General features: G+C 40.5%; 1 protein-coding gene across 8 annotated transcripts in view; it reads right to left on the bottom strand.

The window, feature by feature from the left end:
- The window catches only part of LMO1 (LIM domain only 1), a 515472-nt gene that overhangs the window by 298485 nt on the left and 190475 nt on the right, over window positions 1-26512 (bottom strand). For 2 of the 8 annotated variants that reach the window (XM_078681003.1, XM_078681002.1), the window contains exon 2: window positions 10840-10895. The exons of the other annotated variants lie outside the window; for them this stretch is intronic. The gene's annotated coding sequence lies outside the window, so the exon portion shown is untranslated. The remainder of the gene's footprint in view (window positions 1-10839; window positions 10896-26512) is intronic. 8 annotated transcript variants of the gene reach the window in all.

The raw sequence follows: 26512 nt of genomic DNA, 5'->3' as shown, positions 1-26512 counted from the left end.
AAGCAAAGCTTTTGCTGTCTAGGGAGACAACTTATGTCGCCACTTTCCGGGCTTTCCGGGGAATGTAGACAGCAGACTGTGACGAGCTTGTCCTCCTGGAGATTGTAGCTCGTGAGCGCGCACGTCGCGTCGCCGTCCCTGCTATTCCCATGCACAGAAAGGCTCCCGCACGCATGCGCACATACACACACTGCATGCATACACACACACACACACTCAACCCCCTTTAACAGACACACGCCCAGACAGACACACGCACGCACAGACACACTACAACAGACACACGAGCACACCCCACCCCCACTCACCCCTCCTCCTCCGTAACACACTCACCTGTTCTGGCGGTGCTCGGCGTGCCTCTCGGGCGGCGGTTGCGCTTTGCGGGGCACTCTCACCACATGAGAGCCCCGCCTTCTTCATGCGCCCGGCCGCTCTTCACCCGGTCCCCCATCTCGGGACCGGGACTCGATCAGGAGCCCTCGGGGCTCCTCGGACAGTGGCTTCTCTCTCGCGCCGCGATGGGGGCGGGACTTCCGGTTGGGGCCGCGCTGCGATTGGCCGGCTGCCCAACCGCTTCCGGGTCGTCGCAGGCAGCGCGGCGGCCCGGCGGGAAGCGGGAACTTGTTTAACTGTAGTTGAGAAATATTTTTTTTAACTTATTCTGTTCGTCATATAGAAGATGTACTTTAAGGTCACAGCGGAGTGGGGTAAGGTCGTTTTCTAAGTAACTGCTCTGTGAGGTCCCCGGCAATGCTCTGTGCACTGTGGAGTTCGAGGCACAATGTTAGACAGTGACATCACAAATTATTGTGTATTTGTTAGTTTGACGTCACATTAATGTTGGCATATTAATATCCAGGTTTGCCTTTGGTTGTATGGTGGATGTGTGTGATCAGCACGTTTTGTGAGGGGGCGGTTAGTGCAGGAAACTGTCTGGGTACTGTGCAGTATGATGTTACAGGCTTTGTGTAGTGATGTGCCTTGCACAAGTGTCCCTGGTGCAGTATGATGTTACAGGCTTTGTGTAGTGATGTGCCTTGCACAAGTGTCCCTGGTGCAGTATGATGTTACAGACTTTGTGTAGTGATGTGCCTAGCACAAGTGTCCCAGGTGCAGTATGTTGTTACAGGTTTTGGGTAGTGATGTGCCTTCCACAGTGTCCCAGGTGCAGTATGATGTATGTTATAGGCTTTGTGTACCTTGTGTTTAATGGGCGTCGCCTGTGAGTTTTAAATACGCCCCCCCACCCCAGCTCCCCCTGTACGGACGCTGCACAAGCGGGCGCTGTGTTAATTTGAGAAATCTGTGGACGCTTCCTCCATTGTTTTTTTTTTTACTTATTTGTGCTCGAAGCATGACTTTGTTTTTTTCTTCAATTTGTTTCTTTCTTTTTGAGCAGTAACAATGGTAGCTGCGTGGGTATGCGCAGCTTGCCAAAACTGTTTTTTAGTAACTCAGCAAAGCGCCTATTTTAAATATGTTCCATTCCTTGCACCCTCACCCCACTGCACAGACCTGCGCTTCACGGTTTGGGACGCGGGCGCTGCTCACTAAAGACTCCGTGGAGGCTTCCTCCATGATGCATTGTTCCCGCCCCCATCCATGCACTTCAAGTATCTTGATTGATTTTTTTTTTACCAAACGCAGTGTCCGCTCCATAGTGTCTGCCCTTTTTTATATCGGGGCAACCTTTGTTAAACTGTCCCCCTGATCCGCACACACTGCGCTACTTCTCCTCAAGTTGCAATCCATGCTCCTGCAGCGGCCCAAGACCCATCTTAGCCACTTTCAGGATTCAGCCCGGTTAGGTACAAGGGGGGAGGAGGATGAGCAAGCATCCGCGAGCCTCCCCGGGGCACTGGCCAGAACATGGTTAAACTATATACAGACGTGGAAGATTTGTGTAGACATATAAGGTATTTTTTATTAGCTTTAATGATTATTTTTGCTCAAAAATGCCTGGTGATATTGAGCTCATTATTAGTGTGGCGTCCACCACCCTCTCTTATTTTTTCGAATTTGTGGTTCGCGGCACAACTTCATTTCTTACGGCGTGCAGCTTGGAACTTATTTTTGTTCATCATGCAGTTCCTCCGTGATACCCTTGTTAGACTATGACTGCGTATTTGTATGACTCATCCTAATTACTAACACGCATTTGCAATGAAAGGTCTCACATTTACGCAGTTTGAACTATTGGCATTGTAAATAACAGTGCCTTTTATTTATGTGTTGGTTTTTAAAATATAAATAAAAGGCATAGTCATTTACAATGCCAATAGCTTAAACTCTCCCAAATGCGAGACCTATTGCATTGCAAATGCTTGTTTTAAACGTATGTTTTTAGGGTTGTTGCATAACTTGGACTTGATCCATTCCTGAGGTGGAGATTAGCTCTTCGCATGGCACAAAGGAACAGAGACAGTGACTTTACAGAGCACGTGCTGAGTTCAGATATCAAACAAGTAAGGAACATGGGGGATGCTTAACGGGGTGGAAGATGATATCACAGTTTAGTAAGGTTGTATGTGTGTATGTATGTATGAAAGGGTTAACACAGTGCAGACCTAGTTAGAAGGTAATGGAGCGCTGTACTCAAGGAGAGAAGTGCGATGGCAACAGCAGACAGAGACGGGTCAAACTGGAGCAGCCAAGCAGACGCAGCGCAGGCAAGGACCAATCAGACATTATCTGAAAAAGAGAGGTTTCAGCTTTTTTGTTTTGGAGTCGGGTGGAAAGTCATCCATTCCGCACCGGGATGCTGCGCCTGATTTGTGAGGCGCAATGCGATGCGGGCAGGCAGGAGGAGCCTGTGGAGTTCTTTGAGCGTGGATGCGATTGTGTCAAATTTAATCAGGCAAGCTACAGTGTGGCCAATGCTCTGGAAAGGGATAAGGTGGGATTTAGGCACACCGAACAGCATGGTGTTACCTCTGTGCACATGCAGTGTGTAGACTAGTCTGCACATGCATACACTGATGGTCTATGTATATCAGTTGACAGATTCAATATGGGGATTAATAGACCTGCTGCCACCGAGGCTTTTTCATTTCTTATTTTGCACCACCACCACATGTCTTAGTGCCTATTTAACCATTTTTATTTATAATTATCTATTTACCTGCATTTTGCCAATATTATGAAAACTATGATTCCCCTTTCCTGATTTTGTCCTTGCTGTTTTGGCGTCCTGAGGTAATTTTTCATGCAGAATGTCCACCTTGTAAACAGGCAGTAACCACCACATTAATTCCCATAACTCTGTCCTGCAGCTATAAGGATAAAGGCACTTCTTTCCCTCATTTTCTTCAGAGTTGCCCGAAATTTGCGTCTTAAACAGCTATGGAAACAGGGCGCGATGAGTAGTGCATCACCGTCCTTCAGGGAAAAGAAGAAATCTTGCTGGTCCATTATTCACGCGAAACAGCAATTTGCTAGATCTAGCAGCACGAGGGTTCATTCTAAGCCAGGGAGCATTGCAGAAGCATCATGAATTTAAGCAGAAACTCCACCAAAATCAATAAATTATGAGCCCGCCATCAGTTTGAAAGCACAAGACAATGAAACAATTTATGCAGGGAATTGATTGTTCAGTCCCCGCGATTTCTAACTCATGAATACCAAAACTGACGGGCACCTCAGTGATGGAATGCTACTATATTAAAGGAATACTTCTGACAGTTTTCAGGCAACTCAATACATATTCAAAAGCCTGAAATCAATGGGCGAAAGGGTGACACAGACTTAGTACCTGACGGTTTTCACTATCTATTTCACTCCTTTGACACATCAAGCAAACAGAATTATGCATCACCGCTTATTTTAGGCATCATAATTGTCTTTCATGATTTATCATTAGCAAGGCCATTTGAAAGTCAAATCTAAATCCAAGTGAGGTGCTCTATGAGGAATCCTATGCCTTTAGAGGCAAGTCACATCCTGCTGCCAGCCTGAGTTTTATGAAGCATTAAAAAATCCACTTATTGTGCCCTGAAATCGGGTGATCACAAACTGGGCCAGGCAATGTAAAGAAACGCAAGACCCAAATACAAGGGTGGGGTGGTGTGTGGGCTAAGAGAGAAGAATTCAAATTGGGATGCAGAGTCTCTTGGCCAGGCTTTATTCTAATTTCTCATAAAAGGCATCGTTTTTTTTTGTTACTGAGGGAAAAGTATAGCCCATGAGCGTGGCGTCAAGGGATAAGCAACCACTTGCCTTATCACCCTTGAAGAGTACCCACTTCCAGCTCTTTGTAAGCCTCACTTAGCATCTTTCCTCTTTCGAATGTAAAACATTGCCTGTGAAGCATATCCCTATTGCCAGTTCCTCTCAGGTTATTTCAGCACTGCAAACCCCTCCTCAAGTACAGAACTTTGCTTTTTATCTAGGTTTGCATTATAGGTTGCCATACCTTTGGAGGCTGGCAAATGTATTTTGTTTCCCTCAGATCTAGAGGAAAATAACCAGTATGCTATAAGAGTATTTACTTTCACAATTCGGTCTTACGATGTAGGCTTAGGTTAAACAAAAGTGTATTAGTACAATTGTCCATAAAACATACTAGAACAATGGAACAACGATACATTATAATGCAGAAGTCAATGGAAGGCTTCAATTCTGCGTATTTTGTACAAGATGACTTGAGATGTCAGTGAAGTTCTCACTTCTTGCCTGAATATAACATACCTTGACAATGATTTTGTTTAGGGCACATCAAGAAGTCGAAAATGAATAGGAGGAGCAGTAAGGGAGCTGTAGTTCTAGCAGAGGATGCCAGGGACCTTTCATAGCTGCTCATAAGTCCGTGTCCCAGATTTACTTTACTAGCACAAAACGGTGCCCGCTATGTACTATTTGACACAAAGGTTGTTTTGCTCTTGTCTCAGTGCAAAAACAGATTTGCCCAACTTTGTGCTATTGAGGTGGATCACGCATAGGTTTTGATGCCAGGCAAGATTTACTAAGATAACCAGATTGGGCTTGCATCAAAATACTATTGTAACCTTCTTGAAGTAGGTGCAAACAAGGGGATATGTTCCTTTCACGTGAAAAGATGCATTTCATGTTTGCTGCAGTGCACTGCACACTCATCACTGAAGATGAGGGGTTGCCCACATCTCCCCACTTGGCCTGGGCTGCTACATCCATTACATATAACCTGGCCCAATATGGGAACAAATATGAATACATACAACAAGTAACCCAATAGATTTTCTATTGGAGAGTAACCTATTTGCAACCTGCCAATTCCAATTCTTCAACCGTCCTCCCCAGCTCAGATTTAAGGCATGCTTATATATTTTTATCCAAGAGCTGGTGCACTCTACACAAATTCAACTTTTCATTTCTTTTGTGCTTAATGTTTCTACATACAGCTGTAGATGCATTAGTGCATAAAAATGTTTGTTAAGTTGTGTTTACCTGTTTGTTACGAATATATGTGCATATAGCTGTTTGAGTTTATGCTTATTCTATTGTCATGGACAAATGTGTACACACAGCACACGTCTAATGTGTACGATCCTTTATGAGATTGTCTACACATAATTTGTGCTGGGAAAGTATGATTCAAGTCAACTCAACCATGGCACTAGGTTGTACATTTCACAAGGCAGCATTTTGCGAGTACCAGCACAGGGGATGACGTCCATTCTGCAGCACACATAGAAAGAGCAAATTGATTTTCAAGATTATTTATGTGCAGGAAGATGTTCCTTCATACACATAACCAATCGCCCCTGCATCACAGGCAACCTTGCAACATGGCGCAAGGGTGCCTGCACTGGCGCTAGACAGATTTTTTTTGTGCCAGCACTAGGGAAAACATAGGGGTGCACCGTATTTTTGTAAATATGGCACATCCCTGTTTTTAAAAAATGTTGAAGAACAGCGTTACCAATTTTGGCGTAACACTTCGCTTCGATATTGCGTTGTAATTATCCCCCATGGTTTAGCATCAACTGAAGATAGTATAGTACAAGAAAGCATAGTTGATATAAGTAATTGCCAGATATTTTGCTGTTACACTGTAAAACAAGTCAGTGTAACATTTGTTCAGAATTCACCTGTGCATGGATAAGGCCACAAACCATCCTATAGCTGTTGAATAATAGTTACTTAGGCTTTTCGTGAACTCTTTTACAAAGTGGTTAGGGGTACAGTTTTTGGGAGGAAATTCCACATTTTACTGGCGTGGGCTTGAAAGAAGTATTTCAAGGTAGATCCTTTCTTGTATTTGGCAATTTCACGTCATAGAGATGAAGTCTTTCTTAGAGCTCTGTTACTGTCAGAGATGAAAAGCTCGTACTAGTAGAAAAAACCTTCAATGGTTTGCTGCGGCTATTCATGTACTCACTCATTCACAACATTTCTCACAAAGGTTGTCTAGCATGTACATGTTAGGTTCATCATGGTGTCCAATAACATATTCAACTGTTGGTGTGGCAATGTATGTATGGCAATTTGTGGGAGATAGTAGCAAAAAAGAACATTATTGCTAATCCTGGGGACTGATACAAACAGTCCTAAGGACCTGAGAAGTAAGACCTACTCCTTCCCATACAAACAGAGCTGCAAAAGGCATGTTGATTAGCAAAATACTTAGAATTTACTTGCATTGTTTCGCCTTTCAACAATATGTCCTGCAAGAGCATCATATAGCACAGGCAAAGAAATCTTTGATAACACTGTTTCCCAAAATTCTCAGTGGATGAGCAAGATCATTTAAAGAAGACTAACGATCTTGCACCTTTTTTTTAGTGATTCATTGTGGGACAATTTAATAAGGTGCTCCAAAGGCTTTCAAAATGTACAATATCCTCTTATACATGTTGCTTCCAATCAAGCTCTCGTAGACTGACTTTTATGGAGTTCTGATTACTTTGTGAGCTAAATCTATTTATTCATTATAATCTTATCCTACACTATACCGTCCATAATACTATTATTCGTCTCATCTGAAGCTTGAAAGGAGACAAAAGTCAATGTCCTTGATTTGTCTCACACAACACATCAGTAGAAACATTTTCATTATCTCTTTCCCAGCTTCTAAAAGACTCATGTTTCTCACACGTACCTTAGTAATTAAGGGTAACCTCCTCTTTATTTCTTTAGATGTTCACTACAATAGAAATTACCATTAAAACGTTCAGCTAATACTGCTGTCACAATGATGGCAAGCATGACTTTCATCACTTCATGTCGAGGTGGCCGTATTATCTAAACAAAACTAGTTTTGAATTTTAAAGGTAATAACTCAAAAGTGCATTTTTCAAAGTTTTTGCAAATTACCATGAGGTTCAACCTCATGGTAATTTGCTCCCCCTAATTGCGAAATCACAATTTTTTTAAGTTTCATGCATTGCATTTAAGGAATCATAAAATGCGATTCCTTAAATGTAATCGCAATTTGAGAATTCGCAAATATTTGCGAATTCTCAAATTGCCTGGGCCTTCACCCTTCATGCATTCCAAAAGCAGATTTTGCGATCGCAAACAACCGATTTTTGCGATTCGCACCGTTTGCGATCGCAAAATCCTTTGATGCATGTGCCTGATAGTTCTCTTTGATACTCTAAATGTAAAACCTTTAAGCCACAGCTGTTGGTTAAATATGTGTGTCTTCATACAGTGTTGCCTATACTATGCCACTTGCTCTCTTTTTGTTTAAAATATGGGGATAGTTCACAAAGGTACATTACAACAGAATATCCCTTTTCTAAATCTGCAAGGCATCCACAAAGAGAAATTCCTGGAAGGCTTACAAGGAGTTATGAGTGTGCATCTCTCCGCCATGAGTGTGGAGAAACCACCACTTGTGAGGCCCACTCAATGGGGGGGGGGAGGCGGTGGGGGTGGAAGGAGAGTGGGCATTCCAAAGGCTGGTTTGACATGGAAATTTGGAAATGCCCACAACCAAATGTGTGGGTATTCCTGAATTTCTCTGTGTCCCCTTTCCACCCTGGAAAACAAAGGACAGGAGTAAATACCCTTGCAGGGTGGAAAGGGGAATGGATCTCCTCCACATTTAGTAGAGGTGAGGAGAAGAGCTTTCTCTGTGGGGAAAGATGCCTTGCCCCAGAAGCAAACAAATAAGAGAAAATGTGTACAGGCCTCCTATTCCCCTTGTGTGGGATTCTCCTTTATGGAGAACTCTGTACAGAGGGAACAAGAATCCTTGCGAATATTTACAAGATAGTCCCTAAGCAGCACCTGGCACACCTTTCCAGGCATACTTCGCGGACTGATTGTGAAACTGCAGCCACATGTAGCTGCAAATCCACAGGTGTGTGCTTGCCACTTTCTTCATAAATGAGGTCCTAAAACTTTAAATATGTATTTAATATTAAAGATATCAATATTAGAGATTGTTACCGATCCTGATAGCATTTTGGCAAAACCAGCTTCCTTTCTAGTTGTATGTATGTGTATAATGTTGTTTTCCAGTGCTTAATTAGAGCTTGTAGTTGCAGCTAGGGCCCACCGGCACGTATTTTTGGGGACAAACATTTAATTTTCCTCAACAAGATTTTGCTGCAGAGCAAGACAAAAACAATTCACAAAAAGGAAAAAGAAGGGGGAAGAGAAAGACTTAGGGGCTGATTACGATGAGTGTCGGAAAGCCTCTGACCTTGTTTTTTGACATTCATCTTCAGTTTCAATTCAGACCGGCTGATTATGTTACAGCCAGTCGGAATTGAAACCGGCTGGTCATTCCAGCTGGCTTCCGACAGGCTCCAGGAGCCCGTCTGCCATTTGGAGATCGGCCCGTAATCCAAATGGAAGGAGTTTCTGCCTTATGTATTACGATGCACAGTTTCCGGCAGGGATTCCATGCTGGCCTTTCCGACCCTGTCAGAAATTGTGTTTGGGGGCCCCTAGGTGGGACCCCTTCTGTTTTTGGCCTCGGTTGGGGGCTGAGGGGGTGCCAAAGGTTCCTCTTGTTGATCCCTGCACCTTGTGGCAGGCACCTTGAGGTGCCTGTCATGGGGTGCAGGGATCAACACAGACTCCCATTCCTCTATGGGGGCTTGTGTTATGGCCGTTTACAGCCGTAATACGGACTCCCATAGAGGAATGAGATTATGCGACCGCACCATGTGCGGTCACATCGTGATTAGGAGGTAGGTCAGTCCCGTTTCCAGCCCAACATCAAAATAAGCCCATAAGTATCAGTTACAAAGGGAGAAAGTAATGATGATAAAAACCTGCAGGATTAAAGAGGCCTAAAGTGGAATCAAGACTATCCAGCATTGATTTTGGGAACCCTGACATTCCATAGCACCGGCCATGATCTTCTGAAAAGAACTTTGGGCACCAACACTTATCTTTTTTACAAATTAAGAACTGTTTTCTAGCACATATGTGTACCTAACACTTTGGTTGCTACCTTCTTAAAAGTTGAATTCCAATTACATTGTTTAAGACAGTTGTAGATTATCTACTATGGGTGCCTCCATGCAACTGTGCATACTGCCCTCCGCCCTTGTCACTGCATGCATTGATTATTCTAAAGATTGAAGCTAGGGCTTCGACGCTAGTTGCTCCTTTTACCCAAGTGGTTCCAAATGCAGCCACCAGGAGAGGCACTACTAGTATGCAACTGATCACCCAAACTGCTGATTATTAATAAACCATTCAGTTCAAGGTCATGTACGCTAAGTAGAGGCTGGTCTTCAAGATTAATCATCAATCATACCAATCTGCTTTCAGTAAACATCCCCTTGTGCACTGCGTATACTTTAGAAGACCTCTGACTAAGGTTCTGCCAATTTTGGAGAGATAGAAATGGTGGCAATGCATTCTATATCCAAATTACCATTGTTTGGAAAAATTAGCAGTCTTCATCTGAATAGGAGAGGAAAAGGACCAAAAGTGTATATCATGCATGATCAGTATTGAAGCTGGCGAGTTTTGCATTTTTCACAGAAAGACATGAGTACTCTACAGAAGCATGCAGGTGTAGGTGAGTTTTTTTAAATGTCTTACGACATGCCACTTTTTGGGATAAGCTTCTCTCAGATCAATAAACACTCTTAAATGCCCGAGTTTTTCTACATTCACTCTCACATACTGGCACAGACTGCTGTAAATAGGGTGTCTGGTAGTGTACCACGAATTACTTCAAAAGCCTGTAACATTTTGATTTATTTTGAAAACCTCTATTCTGCCCAACTTTAGGAGGTACTGGCATTGATTTTGGCCAGATGATCTCTAGATCCATCTCCCCACTTTCAATTGCAATCATATATCTCAGGGGATGGGCGTCTTTATTCAGTATCACCATGTTGACGCTGTCACATTCTTTCTGTAAGATTAACGAGAAATAAGAACCATACATTTGTAAACTTTATTTTCATAAACTGACACTCACATGCCAAACTTTGCTACCTGCATTTCGGTCTAAACTTATTTCCAGCAAAATTGATGGATGTTTGAGAAGCCTATAATGTTTAATTAAAGTGCAACTTCATTAAAGAAGGCTTGGCTACTGACTTGAGGAAGCCATATCCATTTCAGTTCTCTAGAACTGCATTGAATCACCTACTGCTGTTTATAAATGAGGCGTATAATCTCCATAATATAAATCTCCTGCTGGTCATGGTTGCCAACAAGCAAAAGTAATTAATTAGATGAAATACAAAAACAACAATCTATTATCAAATATTTGATGCTGCACTAGACCAGAAAAGTAGTCCCGTGGAACTAGATGAAACTTAAGCAGAACTGTACCTTTTTGAAAACACAAAACGCATTAGTTTGCACCTAATAAATTCATTATACTCTCATGGTACAATCTAATACAAGTTGTACTTTTCTAAAAAAAAAAATGCAACTGACCTTTTTTACTGAAGCATCTGGGTCACATGTTGCAATTTATGCAGGTACCTTCAACCCTAAAAAGGAACAATATACTTAGGCCATTATTTTTGACATTTCTTTTCACCAATATCTATCTATGTTTACTGAAATTATTATCTGTGTGCATAATTCGAAATGAGATCAGAATGCCATAAATACGGAAACTTTCAACGAGTGTTTCTATTAGCAAATGTTTTCATTCTCATTTATTTCTGACATATTCCAGTGTCATAAAGTCATTGGCCAGCCTGTCTCTGCTACATGGATTGATACGCGATTTGCACGAAGAAATGGTGTCTGGAGAGCGAATGTTCAGTTTCAGTTTCCAGTCATCCATTTTTACACTAATGTTGCTACTGCTATGACTGCAGGGTTTTTAAGGGGCCTCACATTACTGCTTCATAACACTTTTGAAGCCCCTCCGTTTCTCGGTTTGTCGTACAAATGAACATTCTGAAAAGTGCTCCTTTTAAACTTTCGACTCACAGAGGTAGTGGACTATGCGAATGGTGAGTGGTAAAAAGATTTGCCTTTTCCATTTAAAAATGTAAAGTAATATTTTGAAAAAGTGACAAATAACAAATCCAACTAGTTAAAATTCATAAAACACATTGCGATTATTTTTTAACTCGTTGATCCTGTTTTTACAACCCCTGGGGAAATGTGACGCTTAAACCCCTTGTTAGTTATTTGATACATTTCTCTAAATATATAGAAGGGTTACACCAATATGAGTAAACACAGAAACACAGTTCTTCTGAACTTTCCTGGCATTAAAAGGAACTACGGATTAAACTTCATGAAAGTAGAAGGTCAAGGCCTGAAGGTCAAGTCCACTCAGTTATGACACATCAGTAACTAGAAATGTGACCGTACAATTCATAAAGGTACTATATATTACAAACACTGAAAACTACTGCTTGCAACAAGCAACCATCGACATAAAAATAAACGGAAGTTATCATTTGCAAACTACTTCAAAAAACGTCAAAGGTAAAAATCACCATTCAAGAATTCCAAAAGAATTGCAATTGATGGGAATATTTGGGCCTTGATTCAAACATCTCCGAGAATCGTCACACCTGAAGTAACCCAAAAATACCCTCAATTATGATTTGTCCCCTTTAAAATGTAGAATAACCCTTGCAGTTTGGCGTTTTCTACCCAAATAACTGCATGTATTTGCCAGACCTTTTTGACCATCAGGTTAATCTTTGCAGAATTTAGCACAATTTATTAAACTCTCCTACATAATTTATTCCTTCCTTGCCACAAAATTACAGTGTCCCTAGCTTTAGGGAGTTAACTTACCTATTGAATAGAATATGGTAAATCATGTGACATGCCTTTCATAAGCTTGTTCTTTCCATGAAAGCAAGGATTTCAGGGTATCCACGTTTTAATATTGGCCTCTCTCTTGGAACTTTTAAGATATAAATGGGTCACAATATTCGAGTTGAAGTCCACATCTATTTTCCCATCTCAATAGAATAACTTCAAGACCTTAATTACAGCTGGACTTGATAAGTGTTACCTGTATATAAACCTCAGTTTATGTGTGTGTGTGGGGGGGGGGGGGTGTCGGAATTATGAGCTGTATGGAATTTAAGATACCCAGTAATGACCAATTATGCACCCTGATAAGGTAAATTGTGCACTCGAATGCGGCACATTTTGAAACAGCATTACGTCACTACTTTCTCATTTTTTACACATGTTAACATTCTATGGGGAAGGTTTCACATCATTACCTAAATACAGTGATCACCAACTGAAAGGTAACCTCCCTTTATGTAACAAAAGGTGTGCCACTACCTGGCAACACATGTGGTAGCGTTTTCAGTAACGTTTGATCCACTTCAGCTAGAAACAATCCTTTTTTGTGAAAATCTGCAAATTGTACAGAAGATGAGTTGTTTGGTAAATGCAGTAAATCCTTAATTATGTGGAAAACACAGCACGCCAAAGAATAGCATAATTTCAGTGGACATGCCTGATTGATGTGGATATATTGTGCTCTCTTGCCGGTAGAGAAGGTAACCATCAATGTCAATTCAAGGCCATGCCACTGCCTGGATGCCTTTTGGTTCTAATGATATTGGGAAATAATTTAATTTTCACAAAATTGAAAACTTTACAGAAACGTCACCAGCAGCTATTATATCCACACTTAATAGGATCACCTTAATTTCCTAGATTCTGTTAATTAAGACATTCTATAGCTCACTACTCCAGGGTGAGCGATTTAGAGGAATCACTAGCCCACTAGGATTTTAGAATATCAATATTATCCAATAAAGCCCGTTGGAAATGGAGACCATTTTATTTGCTTGTTTAAGATAACCGAATAGGAAACAAATTAGGAGCAAAGGTCATCAACAGAGCTCAATGCCATTGATGTAGAGATACAAACAATACCCACTGTGACAACGCGTATAAAACAAAGCCCAATATTACCAAATCCTACCACTTAAAAAAGCCCAGGGGGCAACTTCAGTTACACCATCCAACACTAACATTTAGCATCACATGGCAACAACGTTCGAGGAACTTGATGCTTAATATAAAAAATGCAAAGGAGAGAGTAGGTCAGATAAGATGAGATAAGAGTGACTGAGTGAACATAGGATATCAGTTACTAGTGAGGCATCGCAGAACAAAGACGAAATGTGTCATAAAAGTATGCTTTGTTACCTTATGTGTGAGAAGACATTAAATGTATTATTGTAAAAGTAAAGAATTAAAATGAATTTTAAGTAAGAATTCGGCTTTATTTCCAAATGAGGCAAAGAGGTAGTTTTGATAAAAACAAAGAATGAGATTTCTATAGTTTCAAATGTGAAATCCAGTTTTGTGGTCATTCTCATTTCACATCTATAGAAGAAGTAAAACATGGCTTGCTAACTTACATTTAATTTAAACATATGTTTATTTATCATTTATGAAGATATACAAGGCTGTTTAAAATAAGGGGATAGATAGTGCGTGCGTTTTTTATGAAATATATCCATTTTCTTGCACAGAAGCTAAGAGGTCTCTTCTCTATAACCATGAACACATTCCCTTTTGCTTTCTTCTCTCTTTCCCCCTCATAAAACCTTTTAATCAAAACTAATAACCCCTACAGCCATAAGATCTGTGTTGATCCAGAAACATTGCTGGGCACTGGTGCCTTATTTTATTATCTTGAGTGTTACATTTTGCTCCATATCTTGTATGTTGCTTAACAATCATGCTTATCTTCTTTCTGGACAAGTACCTCCAGGTGATGGAATAAAACAAAGTAATACTACTTATGAGGAGTTTTTATAATTTTCCTGGGGTTGTTTGTTGGGTTATCTCCTGGTAGGTCGGGCTTCTAATACTCTGTGGTTGTCGTTTGGGAGTTTCATACATTTGTAGGGGTTATTTTCTAGGACTGTTTACGTGCTCATCATTTTCTCTTGCCATGATTTAGAGTTTGGCGCTTATGAGACATCTGTCGAAAACTAGCATATTTCCTGTCTGACTTATACAAATGTACACTCTCTAATAGCATGAGCGGGACAAATGGATACACTCCAGCAGGACACCCACCAAACAATAAATTAGGGCCTCTATGTTTTCTACCTTTATAATCAGATATCCATTAGCCAAGCCAGCAGGTGCTGATGCTCTGCTGGTCTGTCCTCGTGAATGTGGATGCCGCATTGGTGTCCTTGGAGAAGGATTGGTAAACCGTTCAGGACCCTGGTAGGGGCTCAATATTTAAATCAGACTTTATCTTCTCAGTAGCAATGTAATTCAAAGTGAATGGGACCACATTAAAAATATGATGAGAGGCTCCTAAAATTACAAATATGTATGACATAACTGCATCCATGCATTGGCTATTCTACTACTCCAGCATTCCCATGGTAGGCTGCAGGCTACATGGCTGTTTCAGAACATGATAGGCTGCCATGTCCCAACCATGCATTATTGGCCTTATTCTAGTTCTAGCCTTCTGTAGAGTGAGCCTAGTTTCCCCATTTTGCCAGGGCTGGTATCGGTTTCATGTCAGACCTTGTACCCATGAGCAAGCCCTTTTCACAAACGTCAATATCAATAAAGTGTCAATTCTCTATTAGTGCTTGAGACCCTTTATTTTACTGAGGTTCTGACCTGTCATCAGTGCATTGCACAATGTGGATGCCCAGTCGAATCAGCATTATCCCAGTATCCCAGCATTAAATACCCAGTCGAGAGTTCCTTTCTCCCTTAATATGCCTCTACCTTGAAGCAACTTAAGTGGCATGCCACACACACAAAAATCCATTGAATCATTATTCTCCTCATCAGACAAACTGTGCTACGTTATTATAGCTTACAACCTCCAACCCCCAGATGCATCAAGAACCCATTTTGCTATTCCTTAATAGTGAAAAATAACGATTCGCTATTAAGAAATAGCAAAATGCAATGCATGAAAAAATCATTAAAAAAATAGCGATTTCTTAAAATTCCTTAATTGCGACTCGCAAATTGCGAGTCGCAATTAAGGTATACCTCCCCATTCATTCCTACGGGCCTAGCGGCCAATAGGAATGAATGGGGAGACATTCTCAATTTGCGAATCGCAATTAGCGAATCGTAAATTGAGAATGCGATTTCAAGGATGCAGGGGTGTCCAAAGGACACCCTGTTGCACGCCTGAAATTGATCTGTGCACATATGTTGCGCACACACGTGCCCTTAGGGCAGGTGTGCGGAACATGTAACTTTGAAAAATGCACTTTAGTGCATTTTTCAAAGTTTTTGCAAATTTCCATGAAGTTCAACTTCATGGTAATTTGAGATCCCTATTAGCGAAATAGCTATTTTTTAAACTTTAAGGCATTGCATTTAAGAAATCTCAATTTGAGATTCCTTAAATGCAAGTAATCGCAATTTTGCGATTTCTTAATTTGCGATTTTTGCATTTGGGATGATGCATCCCAAATGCAAAAATACCGGTCGCAAAGGGGCAGATTCTGAGAATCTGCCCCTTTGCGAGCGGATTTTACCTTAATGCATCTATGCCAAAGTCAGCAGGATGGATCTGTGAGTTTAGTCCTCACTTCTGAAACGTACAGTGATCTTCAAGTCACACAACTGAATCCTAGGAAGGGCAATTCAAGTTTCCATCCTCCTGAAGTCAGTTCATTAACATTACATTGGATTATAGGAACATCTTTTGTCATAGCACATGGGCATGGCTGAAGTGCAATATGAAGCTTCATTAACAAAACAAGTTGCTATTTTAAGGCACAATGTTAAATCATGCTTGCTGCAGGAAAGTACTTCCTGCTACATGGCTGTCGAAGAGAGTGGCTCAGAGAATATATTAGATAATATCTGTAGAGCGTGTAACAGGAACAATACTATTTTCAAGATTGTATGTATTCCGTATGACTGATGACAGTTTACTAAGATAGCACACGTTATTTTTCAGAAACTGCAAAGGCACTTCATAAACCCTTCATCTTTTTAGGTTCTTGAGGCTGGAAGCTTTCTTGTAACATATCCTGGTATTTTGAATGTGGTCGTTGACTCACTCAGAATCTTTTATAGGTCAGACAAAAAAATTAGGAAGGTCTTGAAAGATATCTGATGTGCATCGTTTCAAATTGAGGCTCTAAGCATGTACTGCGAATTTTAACTAATGTGAGCAACCTTGAAGGCAATCTTGCAATGTGAACAATCCAGAAGTCTTGAATGGCTCTGAAGACTTGTTATAGAACAAGATTGTCCATAAAAGCTGCAATTACACAATCACGGATCACCCGTCATGACACATATCATCTGACATAGATTCTGAGAAGGATACTTGCCTGGTTTCTATCCTTACTATGTGACAAATGCCCAAAGTGGATTTGGGGAATTTCACAGTTGTTGGGCCCTTGGCATCCCCACCACTCAGTCCACACCTATAGAACCATGAACTAGCCACCTCAAAATCTGCTGGGTGGTCTTTAGGGTCAACTGGAGGTTTCTTGAATCGCACTTAAAAATAAGCTTGTTTGAAACAATCTAGACCACACCTTGAGAAAGACTCTAGTTGCAGATTTATGAAATCAAGACTAAAAGTAGTAAGGTCTTAAAAAGTATTTTCAGTAAAAGTCTCTTAGTGAGCAGGAAAACATTAGGTCATGCATGATTCTGCAAACAGATGCTGAGGCGGTGGGGTGGAAGGACACAGTGGGAGAGGATGAGGTGGGAAAAGTGATATTAGTTGAAGGTGGGGAGAGGGTTGTACAGAGTTCCATAATTTTTCCCCCATGATAGTATGTGGTTTTGAATAACCTTGCACCACTCAATAAAAGAAGGAGGAAAAATGCAAGGGAAAGGATTGGCATCCACACTATGTTCTTGGTTGGCATGTTATTTTATCGGGCATGCTATGTTCATAGGTTACCCATGTGCATCATGAATGCCTGATCTGGCTTCATCAGGGCTGCCAAATGTACATTAATCGGTGTGTGCATTTTTAAATATATATCATACCATTTATTTCATCGTTGTCCTGTGTCTGTACCTAAACATCTGGCAGCAGGCTGGCTATGACAAACTTCTTGCCGAAATCCCTACGTCTTCAAAGATATAATGGAACACATTTACAATTCTTTTGAGAGTTAATTAGCTGAAAAATTTAGCTTTTGTAGGTGTATATAGCACATTCATGAGTTGAGAGGCTGAAGGAAACTTCCTTCGGAGGAGTGAAGCCTGTAGCCCATTCTTCTAGGCATGTTAGGCCTCTTTTCCAGTCTGGCTTGTGGAAAAAGCAAAACATCTTAAATTTGACCCTGTTATTCACCTGGAGCTAAAGGTGTGCCTTTAGGGCAATCTTGACTGCTTAGCTGTATTGTTTTGGAGTCTTTGACAATAGTTGATCAGCTTATTTAGGATGGTTTTGTAGATTATGGTAGTTATCCAGTGCTTCCTCTGACTGGGCATCTTGCACTTTCAATCGAGTGGAAAATTTGAAGGAGGAGAAGAATTTTTCAGAGCATGTGAACTGCAGATTGACAAGTTTTAAAGCAGCATTGAAATGGGGGGTGAATGAAAGGGTCAAATCAAAGATGATTTCCAGATATCTGTCTTTTGAATTGGTAGAATTGACGATTCTTAGGCTAGGAAGCCACTTAAACGCATGAGATATGGTTTTCTGTCCTCTCAGGAGCAAAAGGTCAGTGTTTTTCACCTTTGAAGCACAAAAAGTTTGTTTTATATCCAGTTTTGAATGTGGTCCAAACATTTGGTGATGGATCGAGCTCCGAGTTATTTTCAAGGAGATTTACATTTGAGTGTCGTCTACGAACCTCTGGAAATTAACCTTATATTCAGCTAGCAGTTGTGACAAGGGACAGATGTAGCAGTTGATCTGTAGAAGGCCTTGATCAATGCTGGGGGAGCCCTGAATGTTATTTACGAGAGGAGGATTCCGATGATCCCAGGCATACCTGTTGAGTTCAAGCAGACAGGAAAGAGCTGATTCAGTTTACAGTGATTCTAGAGATCCTGAACCATTATGTAGATCTGGTCAACAGACTTATGTGGTTGTTGGTGATGTATGCTGCTGAGAGATCAAAGAGAATCAGGCAACTTGCTGGCCCTCATCCAAAACGTAATTAGAAATTCTTCTTCGATGTCAGAGAGTATGTTTCGGTTCTTTTGGCAAATCAGAACAAATCAGAAATCTGACTGTATTTCACAGGGGGCTCACAGCTTGGTGTTTCTTTGTAAGTGGATGATAAGCTCATGTTTCACATGGCTTGTGATTGCGCCTGTGGACAGTCAAAGTGTTGCTCTATGATTAGTCAGAGAAGACTTTTTCATGCAGAATGGATGGCTTAGGTCTACTTTCACCTTAGAGGCTAACTTTGTAACTTCCTCCATGAGAAATGTGTTGAAGAACATCAAAGGCCATTTTTAGATTCTCAAAAACAATGGGGATAAGCCAATCAGGGAAATTTCAACCCTCTATGGGAGCAAGTGCCTCACAGGAATTTGCTATGGCCCTGCGTTATGGGGAATGGCTAGCCATGCTGCACTCCAGACCCAAGAAAATATCTTCCTAAGAAGATTACTAGCTGTTCCTAACTCAACTCCCTCATGCATCGTACGTACAGAGCTGGCAGCTCCTTATTTCATTGCAAATATCAGCACAGCAGCTTTAACTGTATGGTATGGGATCTGGAGCAAAGATGGAACTAAATTCACACAAGAAATTATTAAGGATTGCCTTGCCCTTGAGGACAATAAAAAAAATCCCATGGTTAATTTACAATAATAATTGTAATAATCTTTTAAATGAGTGCACCGAGAACATTGTCTTTAATGACCCCACACAAATCCTTGGTTACAGCAAAAAAGATCTGAAATCTGGGCTCATAGAATCAAGAGAACTGTTAAGAGAAACTGATGTAAATTCAAAACAGGCGACCAGGGCTTACTGTGAAAGGCCAATCGCGTCAGGCACACAGCGATATTTATTCCAAGTAACAAATTTAAAACATAGGTTTTACCTCACTAGGCTGAGAGTGGTTATTCTCCATTTTTTAATAGCCTTTCCAATTATGGGTAAGAGGAATTGAAACCTTCCAAGATGCCCTTGAAACAGTAAATCGCTACAGACAACCCTACATTTTATCTTTTTTTGTAATTTTTATAGAGATATTAGAAAGAGCGTTTTACGACCATTATTTGTTAATGAAAAATTGTACTTTTATAAACCTGCTTTTGATTTTATTTGTAGCCTAGAAAACGAGAAACTCTGTAATGCAGTGGTTGTCTATACCCAAATAGCAGTCAAAAGAAGAAAGTCTAATCCACATCTCTTGATAATACTTTTATTTTGTGTCCCATGTGCACATTACTTCATGTATCTATCTCTTCTGGCACTGATTAACTATTGTATTTTGCCAACACACCTATAGAATAAATGTAATGCTTTCATGCGTTTTATTGTGCCGACTATTTGATGATTTTTGAGGAGAATATCTAATTTTAGAATGCTTTTATGGTTGTACTGTTTTTAACCGAATAAAGCTGAATTGAATTGAATTGAATTGAGTTGAAGGAGGTGAAGGATGATTTAAGAACATATGGGTTAACTAAAGAGCAGTCAGATGACTGAGGGTAATTAACCCAAACCTTAAAATTAACTTTTCGTTTTACTAGCTACTTATCTATTTTTTTCTTTGCAATCGTTGACCTACTTCCTTTTCCGTTTGCACCATCTAAAGTAGAGCGAGTGGTGTCGACACCCTGTGTGCTATATTATGTTCAACTGACATTTACACTTAAATTTAAAAGAGAAAATCCATCTTTCATTGAATATGTCCAATCTTCAGTGAGGCAATATTCAACAAAGGTTAGCCCTGTTCGAAAGCAGGAGACATTTTTTCCATTCTTTTAAGTGTCTGAGATTAATAACTCTGTGGTTCAAACGTTTACGTCCAATCTAATGAGTAACACACAAATAATTGTGAATTTATCCACAGACACCAAAGGGGCCGGTTTTGCAAAATCTGCACAAATGGAATGTCTGAACCTCAACTGTGTGTGGGAGGATTTAGAAAATATAAAATGAAGTTCTTAGCCTAGTCTTCTCAGTATATTGATTTTAAATGCTTTGTAAATCGTTTCCACTAATGTGTCAATTATGACACATTATAATAGGAAGAATACAAAACGAATGTTCACAAAGTTTAATTTAGACAGTGCAATTAGTTATTCTGTAATGCATGGTACAAGTATCTCATACATCTAGTGTGACAAATAAAGAATAAAATATCCAAAACTGCCATCAATTGGTATATTGCACGTATTTACAATTTTACTACAGGAAGAACTGAGCTGTTTTAAATACAGTTAAGATCCAGCAAACCAAATAGAGGAACTTTAAAATGAAAACTAGTTGACTGCTTACAGAACAAGCATTTGTCAATGCCAAAAGGTCTGGCTTTAAAAGAATGTTGTATGGTAATGTGAAACCTACAAGTACATAGCTTGGAAATAGATATGTATTTGTTTGGAAGCAAAGAACTGTCGAGTAATATTGGCATAGGTTGAAAGGTTAGTAGAGAAAAACACCATAAATTATCTTGTTATCTGAGACACTCTTGTAGCATTACAATGCAAAGCTTGGTCCTACCTACCATTTGCAGTAAGAACGCATTAAGACTGCCTGAACTTCACAAAACAGCTAATGAATGTCTCCTATGCCAAATCTTTAGAAAGCCAAGCTCACTGGCTGGCCCCCTTTCATTCTTCGTGGCACCTGCAATAGTGGCATCCTTTGACCTCATGTCTGTCACGCTCTAACTTAATCTTGCAACAGCAAAGAGGACAACTGCCCATCTGGGCATTTCTTTTGTTGTGTAAGTAGCAGACCCCAAGTTGCTTGCTCTGGACAATAGACCACTAAAAGAAAAACATAAAATGAAAGATAAATAATATATGGAAGAAAAAAAGGTTTTGTTGTGATGTACACTTCAGAAAATAAAAAAGGCCCTAGTTATTGCAGTGAATGTATGCGTTCATAGCTGTGTCTCAGAACTGACAGTTAGGAAGTGCAGATAGTGCATATCACCAATAAGCACCATTTCTTTTGTGCAGGGTGACAGTAGTGGTGGCATCTGAGAGTGGTGGGTGCCGGTGCAGGGCAAAGAGTAGCAGCAGGGGTCCTCTCCTCTTTCTGCCAGGCTCCACGGCGTGTATGACAAGCATAGTTGAGCAAAGAAACCATAGGATTCTTGTGACCCCCTGTCTCTGCTCGAGCCACACAAGAGAGAGATCCCGGCAGCAACAAGCATTGGCAACGCCAATAGTTCTGGCTTTCAAAGAATGTTGTATGGTAATGTGAAGTATTACAAGCAGATAGCAGGGGAATGGATATGTATCTGTGTACAGGCAAAGAAATGTAGATAAATATTGTTAAGCCAGGCCTAAAAATCCATGTAGGTAAATGACTGCCCTCCTCCTATCTGAACTGCTACTAGAGAAAATCATTGTGACAATTTAATATCATGAATGGGCTCCTGAAAGTTCAAGCTCTGGCAGCATGTGGAGAGCAAGCACTTTTTTGTAGAAGCGCACAGCTTCTGCTCAATCAAAACATGAACTTCTGGATCCTAATTTGTGGGTGGAGCCAACACCCTCTCCCAATGTTCTCACATAATTGTCTAGCAACAGCTGTGCTATTGAGCCAGACCATAAAAGTGAAAAGCAGAATTTCCCACTGAGGAGCTGCAACAATATTGCAAAACACAATACCGTTTGTGATCACTGCAGTCCAAATCGAAACAATCAGTAGTTTGAGGTTAATCACGATTTTGAATTTCTAAATGGATACTTAATTGCAATAGCAATTTTATTTGTTTTAAACAGCATGATTTCAGGAGCTGGTAAACATTTGATCCTGCCTCCCAAAATGATACTAATTAAAGTCAAGGGAAAACATCACTCTTAAAGTGTGCAAGTTTACTGTAAATGTTATTTTTCCTATTGAGGATTTCACTGTAAATACTTCTTAATTTTCAGGAGGTATTTACCTTGTTTAAATGTGCTTAAGAAATATTCAAAATATGTACTATTACATTTACAGCAATACTTTAATGTTCAAAGCTAAATTATAAAGCTTTTTTATTCAATCATGTTTTATAGTTTGGAAAGTAACAAGTAAATAGATTGCTAAAAGCCACTTAGCAGTCTTATAAACATATCCTCTAGTTGTTCTTTATCTTGTAGACAATTTATGGGGTATTTTAATAAAGTTTGACTCTAAAAGGGGACATACACTGAGCATTGACAAGTCTGACTCCAGAGCCTTTGTGACATGCATCTTTCATCAGGAAGTGAATAATACTCAATTAAAAGCTGTTTGTCCTTCTTTGCTTTATTAAGTGGTAGTTTATATAAGAGATTATACATTATAAAGATATTGCACGTCACAGAGGATTTCTATACCATATGCAGAGTTCCTTTGTAAGGTTATGACACTCCAAAGTAGCTTGCAGTATCCTTATCATGTAAGCCAGGTGGTACGTTATCCCATCTGATACATGGTCACACCATCACCTTTCCCACAAACCACTTGAAACCTTGGTGAATAGCTCTTTCATATGAAAGGGCGAACATGTTTGCAAACATTAAGAAAAAAATAAAGCTTTTAGTGAAAAATTAAACGCATCAAAAACCTGTTAGATATTCGTTGCAAGGACATATTAAAAACAGTTTAATACAAGTCCGTTTTACCAACACAAGATGTTCAGGTTCCTCTCTCATAGCAATACAGGAAGGATGAATACCTTCTCTGGATGGTACATTAAGGGTTAATTTTATTATCATGTTATTGGCCATCAGGCTGCAAACTTGCCAGCCCAGATAAAGTATGAACTGTGTTTACCTTCTGGGAACCTGCTCTCTGATATTGGAGGAATTACGTGTTGCCAGAGTCAATGAGCCAAGCGGAGTAACTTCTATGTATGGCGAGTGAGCTTCTTTGATTTAGCAGTCAAGCTGCTACACTTGATTTGTTAGGCAAGCAACATTTTCCATTACTATTGGAATGAGATAGCTTTTTTTATTGTCTATATTAGCCACTTTATGGACAATCTGTTTTTTTCAATTGACAAGGATATTCCTTCAATCAGAGATAAAGGTTGATCCAGAACATCTGGTATTGCTACTCTATAATTTTCTTAATGTGGCCGTAAAAGAAAAATATCAAAAGAGTAGAACCAAAACATTGAAGTCAATCTGGAAGTTGTAGGATAATATAGATGTGAATGACAAGCACCTACGGAAGCTCCACCCCACCAAGACTGAGGTACTGTTATTTATTATAAACAACAAGCAATAACTAGTCCAACCCTGCCTCAATTACATAAACATTGACAACTTCAACCCCCAGCTTTTACACTATGCAAAGTCACTGCCAAGAGAACAAAGATAGCATGGTACTAGCTTTCTCTAATAAAGTGAAACTATAATTCGGAAATGGTGGTTTCAAAACGGTTGTTCAAGCCCTAATGCTCTAACATCTGGATGATGGCAAGGCCCTCATTAATGACTTCTCAGACTCAACAATGACCACCTTGAAACATCCGCATCCAGGGTTTAAATAAATATGACCATGTAACCCCCATCCTGATGGAATTCCACTGGCAATGCTTCCTAGGCCACACTCTCTTCAAAACCAACTGCATCATTTGCAATGCGCTCACGAACAGCACCACACTACTTTGCTGGCAAGCTCACATTTCTGGGGGTTCTCAGCACATGCACAGCCCGGACACCATCAGACTTGATGCAAGGAAGTAAAAAAAAGAATAAAAACACAAGACAATTGGCCTGTTCTAGCCATGCACCAGGATCTGGAACAACATTGCTTTATCCAAGATTATGGATCTTGCCCTGCTTCAATTTAGGAAAGAGGTGAAGTCGCATTCTTTAAAGAGCATTAGATAACGATGTAGCAACAACCCACATCTGCTCTCAAAACGAAACTACCTCTTCAATCATTTTGTTGAATGTATCTTTTTATTTGACACTGTACAGCACTCTTCTGTCTAAGTTCACATCCATACATAGATAGGTATAGAAAAATCATTAGCAAGAGAGGACCATCAGCTTCTGTCATGGTTACAGGCAAATCTTTTTTCTGGGTGAGTCTGAACAGTGCACTAAGAAACTGCATAATCCCAACTGTACTGTAATGTGAAGTTCATACTACTAACCGCCTAAAGAGCCTAGCTGGGATAGCACCAACCCATACCAAGACCCCGAAAAAGAAACATTGGTTCCCAGACTGAGTTTCAATTGCTTCTAACAAGCTTTTTAAGTGTGTGTGCATTTGTAAAGTTAACAACCAACATTCATCCGCAATGTTCCAGGATTTGATGGTCAGGACTGATGATCTACAGCAGTTTTCAGTTCATCGTTACAGTAGATCCTTTTGCAACTAAGTCCCTTTTTCCTGACTGATGGAATTAGAAGAGAGTTATTCATTTCTAACCTTTTTTTCTAACTTTAGCTTGTTTTTTACTTGTTGATTGGTGCATTTCCAGGGCTGTAGCATGCACTTTTTGTTAATCTACCTGACAATTTCAGCTCCACGTGCAATCTGGTTGCTAGCTTTCCTAATTTTGAGTCTAAAATGTGTAATGTCTTGCATAACCATTAGGAAACGATGAGCCCCTCGTACCTTTCTTTCCAATGTACCCGCTGATATATTAGAATACAAATTAATACTAGCTACTATGTATTTTGCATTCGGCGTATATTGAGAAATACTGCTTATTCCCTCTGCCTTAGTTCCCTTTCCACACATTATACTGCCTAGTTTCCATCTCGTGCCTATCTCTTAGTTTAGTAATAGACTGGCTTAAAGTGTAGTTAGGTTTCTTGGTAGTCAATTGTTCCAGCATCGTTTTTGTATTTTTATTGTATGTTCTCTTGCACTGTTTGCACATGGCAAATTTGTTTTTTTAGTCCTTTTGTTGAACAAGTTGTTGTAAAAACACACAGTATGGCTGGGCACAGCAACGAATACAAATGCACCATCATGGTTATAAAGTGTGGATGGAAATAACAAGGTAATACATTTTATGTCCGGGTGGCTAGCATATCAACAAGTAGTTTGATACTGTTAGACCTGTCAGCCTTAGGGTGGTCTCCCCTACATTTTTGCCCTTTTTGCCTCCCATTTTTATCCTATATTTTGTTGGACTTAGGACTCTGGGCGCCTCACCACTGCTAAACAGTGCTGAGGTGCCGGTGCTCTTCCCTAAAACCTTGTGAGGCTGACATATCTGCCACAAGCCACTGCTACTGCAGTAAGGTTTAATCCTCCATAGGCTAACATTGGGAACCTCCCCTTATGGAATAACTTCTGACAGGGACCTAATAAGTCTATCATGTTTGGTCTTGTTGGACTCGGGGTGGGGAACCCTTTCCAATGATATATAGGGTTTGGGCATTACTACGCTAGGGATCCCACTTTTATAAAGGGGACCTTTTCCTGCCTACACTTAGATTAGGCTGCAGACTCCCCCCTCCCCTCTGCATACTGATAGCCTGCCTGGGTTGGGAGGTGGGAGTGGTGATTCACACCTTCTTCCCTGGGATGAGCTGTGATGGGCTGCCCACTGTAGCCTTAACGGCCTGTCTCTCGTCACTGTGACAGCTAGGTCAGGGAAGGCAGGGAACATACCAGAACTCCCTGGACTCTTCCAGAAGCCCCTGCCCCCAGACCCTTCCAGAGATTTCCACCACTTTCTGGCCCCTAGACTAAAAAGATATATAAGGGAGGGTCCTGGCCTCACATTCTTGTTACACTGCTGGACCTGGAAGAATCCCTGCTGGAGTGAGGAATGCTGCGCGAAAGGATTGCCACTGGGAAGGAGGCTGACTGCTCCAAGGAACTGTTGCCCCACAACCTGCTGAGCTGCCCTACTGTCTGCTGATCCTGCCCTGCATGGGAGACTGCAACATCACCACCAGAGTGTCTCCACAACATCCCAAAGGAACTACTTTTCTTTGAACCACATTTTAAGGAATCTTCAACCATTTAAAGCTTGCCTTTTTGGGACTGCACCCTTTTTAAGATAAAGGAAACTACCTGTCCTTGGACAACAGCGTTTTAAAG

Source organism: Lissotriton helveticus, chromosome 3_1 (assembly GCF_964261635.1).
Source record: "Lissotriton helveticus chromosome 3_1, aLisHel1.1, whole genome shotgun sequence".
Lineage (NCBI taxonomy): Eukaryota > Metazoa > Chordata > Amphibia > Caudata > Salamandridae > Lissotriton > Lissotriton helveticus.
Note: the sequence above shows the minus strand (reverse complement) of the source record. Positions and strands in the feature narration are given on the sequence as shown.